This window comes from Rhagoletis pomonella, unplaced genomic scaffold (genome assembly GCF_013731165.1).
Source record: "Rhagoletis pomonella isolate Grant_MI unplaced genomic scaffold, Rhpom_1.0 Rhpom_scaffold_04144, whole genome shotgun sequence".
NCBI classification, from domain to species: domain Eukaryota; kingdom Metazoa; phylum Arthropoda; class Insecta; order Diptera; family Tephritidae; genus Rhagoletis; species Rhagoletis pomonella.
Window position 1 is genome coordinate 5,563 of NW_023462694.1, and position 5,966 is coordinate 11,528.

Sequence of the window (5,966 nt, forward strand, 5' to 3'; positions counted from 1 at the left end):
TCTACATTATTTTTTGGTATTATTTAAATTTGGTTATTTTTTATAAAAATATAGTTCATTTTTTAACAAAACTCGCGTAAAGTCAAAAAATGAATATACACAATTTATTTTTATATGGAAGAAAACCGTAACATCCTCGACAAAAAATTCTAAAAAATCAGCGGTCATTTTAGCAACTTTAAACTTGCATTTTAATCTACTATAATTCCTTGCGCTACAAAAATTCTTCTAAAAAACCGAATTAAAAAAGTTAGAAATTTTTACGAAATTTTGTTGATTTTTTTTTAATATTGCACCAAGTTTGAATCTTGGCTTTACACGGGCTTTGTTAAAGAATGAATTAAATTTTCATAAAAAAATTAACAAAATTAAGTAACAGCAAAAAATATATGCTAAAACTTATCAAAATATGGTGCCGCTATAATTATTTCGACCACTGTGTGTACATATCTACATAAGGATATAAGTACATGTGTACCGTGTACAGAATTCAATGTAGTGAGCATTACAACAGGGGTAGACGCCTCATTTAACACATTCATCAAGCAGGATTTAAGTGAAGCATAACGTTTCAATGGTAAACGAAAAGCGTAAAAGAGAAACTAAAACCAAATCAGAATTATCAAAAATATGTTGGAAAAACTAAAGGTGCATAGGCATGTGTTAATGTATATCACAATACATATCACACATTTGCTGGAAGAGTGTCATAACCCCCCCACAAAAAAAAAAAAAAAAAACCTCGAGAAAGTTTTAAAATTTTGAATTTACATATCGCTCATTTACTTCAATAATGTCATAATTAAAAAAAAAAATCGAAAAAACGGCCTAAAATTATTGTATTTACATACACTCTCATAGTAAAGATGGGTCCATATTTTATTCTAGTGAGCTACTGTTAATTTACATAACATAGAATAATAAGTAGCGGTAATTTCTACGTACTTAAATCAATATTTGTGATTTTCGTATTATGACACCATTGAAGTAATTTACTGACGTGAATCTACATATATTTTATTCTAGCGAGCTACTGATAATCGCTACAGCTATGACATTCTTGCACAACATAGAAGAACAGGTAGCGGTAATTTCTTCATCCTTAACTCGATTTTGTCTTATTTTGGAATATGACACTCTAGCAGTAAATAGGCGATATGTGTATGTGAGAGTTTGTTTTCAGAGCCAGTTTCATTGCCATCCGCAGTCGATTTACTTACTAGGATTGAAATTCCAAATTTGATATCTACCACTTGTAAGGCCGTTTTCTCAAGTAGCTTTTAAAATTCAAATGCCCTTTAAACACAAATTTTGTTCTCAGAAAACGTATTTAAGGCGCAGATATTCAAGATACATATCGTCGACGTTTTTGCAAAACCGCCCATCGACCAGTAGCCAAACCGCCTTAATCGCCGTTGTGGAAAAAATGAGATTTGGTAACCCTGAACTCCGGGCATCGAGATTTAAGCATAAAAATCGCTAAATCGTTATTAAAACAACAGATTTGTAAAATAATAGCTAGAGAAAACCCCGTCTAGCAAGACAATGCCTTCAAAGAATAAACCGTTTAGCCCATAAAATTCGGATTGATTTTTGATAATTTCATCCATACAAAACAAATTGTCGAACATAAATATTAACTTTTTATAGAGGAAAATCGTGATACCGTCAGAAAAAAATCAAAAATCAACGGTATTTTTTACATGCTTAAGGCTCTACCGAGAATTGCATCGACGACGGCAAAGCGGTCGTCGGCTAACCGCTGTCAAAATTAAAACTCACAACGGCATATGGAATGGCTCAAAATTGTGGTGGCAATTCGGTTGATTTAAATTTATTTCTATTTTCACCGCCCAGCGGGGACGGCACAATGTTCATTGCGTATTGATTGTAGTAATTTTTATTATTTTCACAAGTTTGGCAATGTTGTCGTCTATTTTTATTTCCAGCGAATCTACATACACGCACCTATTTACCGAAAATATATTTAAGTTTAATGATAATTGCTGTTCACTTACCGCCGACCACTGTACCTGTACAAGCGTTAGTCAAAATGTTTGTAAATCTAAAAATATTTTCAGTCGCTGTAACATTTATGAGCATATGACAACAATTAATGTAAGGTCTGTTAGTTTTTGGCGATTAATTGAATTAGTTACTGTAAATAGGTGACAACGAATTTAATCAATTATCTCTTAGGTAAACCATGGCAGCATACATTTGCATAAATAAATATGCATACACTTCACGGTTGCCTAAGTATGTGCCTGCTCATTAAATATTATGCCTATTTATGGGTGTTGCCACAAGTATTATTATTATTGACGTTTAATTTGGCAGCATGAACACAATGTCAATAGAATCAATTTTATATACATATATTTACATAGGTACATAAACATGCCGGGAAATGTTGGTAGGTACACGTGTGAGTGTGTGTGTGAAATGTTTGAATTTGTGTTAACACAATCTAACCAGGTGTTTGCTCTGTTGGCATTAATGAAGCAACAGTGCATATGAGTAATATTTGCACTTCGTTAAACTTATCTACACGTAGATATGTATCTAAGTACCCGTATGTATGTATGCATATGTAGAGCTCTAATTAGTATTTGTTTTAAATTTGAAACCACATTTGCATATTTGTTTTGGAAATATTTTGCTCATGATTTTATGGGTTGCGGGAAATTTATTAATTCGTGAGTGCAATCCGATGCAAATAAAACGCTTCTAGAATAAAAACAAATTTAGATATTTATGTAAAGTGTACTAAGTTTATACATACAACCTTAATAGCTACATATATCACAAGAGACACAAATATTAAAAAAAAAATTAATTTCGTTTGCCAAAAGCATAGAGATGCGCTCATACTCAAAAATTATCTTTTGATTTTATTAATCAAAGATTAAAAAAAAGTTATTTCTTTCGGAATTGATCTTATATATATATCCCCATAGCCAGTTCTAGTCCTCTACCACAAATATATGCAGTTTGAAAAATTTGGTTTTTGTGGTAGGTGCCACGCCCCATTTCTATATCGAAACTTTTTTTTAGTCTATAACCATCCTTGGAAAGTCTGCAGTAGATTTCGAATTAAAAAAAAAATCGGTACGGCCTTTCTCGAGCTTTGCGAACAGAAAAAAACGGCTTTCAAAATATATATTAGTATAGACTAGCCAATATCTGCTTGCTTTGCGGCTTAAAACACTACTAACGATAAAAATCGATGGATAAATAAACGAGTTTGCAAGGGTTGAGTGAAAGTGCAATAATTTTTTGTATGAAATACTAGCAGAAAATAATGTTACTGATACCCATATCGTATGTACATGACCGTACTCATACATGGCGTATGAGTAACCTTTTCCAGGTTAAAGTTTTATTTTTTTTATTTTTGGAATGCAAACTTAAAATGAAAATAACGACTCAATGACCTTATCTAAAAAAACGCAATACAAATCTGTAACCTACTACCCAAAATTAGTTTTACGTGTATCGGCGTTTTTTGTGCAATCTTAGCGTCCTTACAGTGTTATCATCAAAATTTAGCCATATCAATGCAATTTGTTTATAAAACTCTTAGGAGGTAGGATCTCCAGTCCGACAGGGCTCGTAATTCCTTTCAAGGGAATTAAAAAAAAAATGCATTACTAGCAGGTAATTTATTCCAATTACAATATGAAATTCCTTGTACTGGATTTTAAAAAAAACCGAACAATTCCATTTTAAATTACTTCAAGGAATTGAGAAAGTGAATTTTGAAGGGACTGATTCCTAATTACAATTACTGAGGAATGTAATTGTAATTGTTATGTAATTGCATTTACCCAGCTCTGGCAACCAGCTGCTTTGCTTTTGTGCATTTGCCTCGCGCCGCACTTTTAACTGTGCTAAGTATATGGTATGTATGACATCAGCAGCTGTGTGTCGACGATAAGATACATTAATTGTGTAATTGTTTATACTAACGAAATTATAAGTGAGACCAACATTCAAATTTGTATAGCAACTTTTGAAACTTGTGCTTCCATAATGTTCGAAACTTTAACACTTACAAACTTTTCTATAACAAATGCAATTGAATAAAGTTTTCACATTCGTAAGCAATGTTGAAGTTGTTCTATTGATTTATGTATGTATGTATGTATGTATGCATGATGTAGTTGTGCTGTCAGAAGAGCTTATGATGACAATACATACGAGTATTGTTAGTTCGGAGAATATGAAAATAGGGCTTGCGTTGTTAATTAGCTTTTTTATTATAAAACATTATTAATTTCAGGAGTTTCTAACTTTCGTTAAACACATACATAGCCGCACTCGCCGACGTCGAGTCGTTTAATGATAACTTAAAGTACTCCTCAGTATATGTTTGAAAAAAATTCCCTCTCTGAGTCAGTTAAAGATTCATTAGCGACATTAGGCCTGCTGCAAGTGGGTCCAGAGTTAAAAATATATAAATAAAGAACTAAGTAGCTCAGAGTTAAATTGTTACTTTCTTAAACCCGACAATGGGCCGTAAGCATACAAATTAAGCAATTGCTTTTCCTTAAAATCGAGCAAAAGGTCTGAAATTTTAAGAAAAAACATTTGCTTATGTTTTATGTATACGGCCCAATGTCTTACAGCATTGAAAACCATCTCAGAGTTAAGTAACCCGAAATTAAGTAGGCACCACTCTCTCTTTTTTGATATTGGTTTTGATTGTTTGTATTTATTATTTGAAATTGAGGGCGTGTATGAATCGGTAACAAAGTTCTGTGGGTACAGCTGGTGAATAATATTTTTCCTATGGGGTGACAGTTTTGCTAATCGGCTGTGTGAAATTAAATCTTCTTTGACAACAGTAAATTTTTGACAACCGCAGAATAAAATATTATGAAATGATGTGAAATGAATATTTTAAGAAAACACCTTTGCAATTCATCAATTTAAGCTTTTAATCAATTTAATTTATTTACCAAAAATATTTAGTGTAGTGTAATACTTCTTAATTTTGTCACCAGAAACTGCATTTCCTTATATTTTACTGTTTTTGCATAAATTTGGGGCAGAAAAATTGTACACATCAACAGTCTTTGCGATTGACAAAATTTTATATGCATTTATTTATTCAGCTCATACTTGTTAAAAATTTACTCGCAGCGAACTTTGTTATCGATTCACATACGGTCTGAATATAAAATTTAAAATACAAACAGAAAAACCAACATCTTTAGCATTACTGGTTTGTCGAATGGGGCCGTTGTTATTGACGGCCGTGGCCATCTGGATGGCCGCTAGGTCTCCGTTATTGCCAATACGTTCTGCAAGGTGGTAAAGGAGCTGTTGTGCGTTGTGAGAAGTGAATCTCTCCGGAAACTTCTACAGGAACAAAAAAAAAAAGAAACTTTTCTTACTTGCGTAAACACTTCCGTGTTCCATCACGCAGCTTCTACAAAGCTGTGTGAGGTACGAGGCTACTCTTGCCCACCTTCATGTTTTCGATGGCATCCCACCCCCATACGGCAAGCGTCGTCGTTTCTGTGTACCTATTGCCATGCGTATCCTTAGATTGCGTTCTGACCGTTCAACCATTAAAAAAAAAAAATTATTGAATGTGTTTTTTAATATATCCGATCAAAATCTGTGAAAAAACAGTTTCGAAAAATATGTTGGTTCGGGCCTTTGTGAATTAGGGTAACGATATGTCTATTTAGTATCTATATAAAAAAAAGAATAATTAACTTTTTTATTAAAAAACGGGGTTTCAGTAAAAAAAAAAGTGTTATAAACCCTATCCAAGAATAACTTAGTTAAATGGAGGATAAAATTACCTTTCATTTGATATATAATGTGTAATAACAAATTGCACAATCTATTTGTGTGGGCGAAAATTTGGAATAAAAAATCGCGCGATTGTTTCCAATTATATCTTATACTGGCATATACCCGCAGGTTTCACCCCACGTTTTTATACAAAT

The 5,966-nt window shown here is 32.6% G+C and overlaps 1 pseudogene; it reads left to right on the forward strand.

Annotated features, from left to right (window-relative positions):
* Positions 1–5,222: 5,222 nt before the first annotated feature.
* LOC118754573 lies at positions 5,223–5,570 on the forward strand (annotated as a pseudogene).
* The last annotated feature ends 396 nt before the right edge of the window (positions 5,571–5,966 follow it).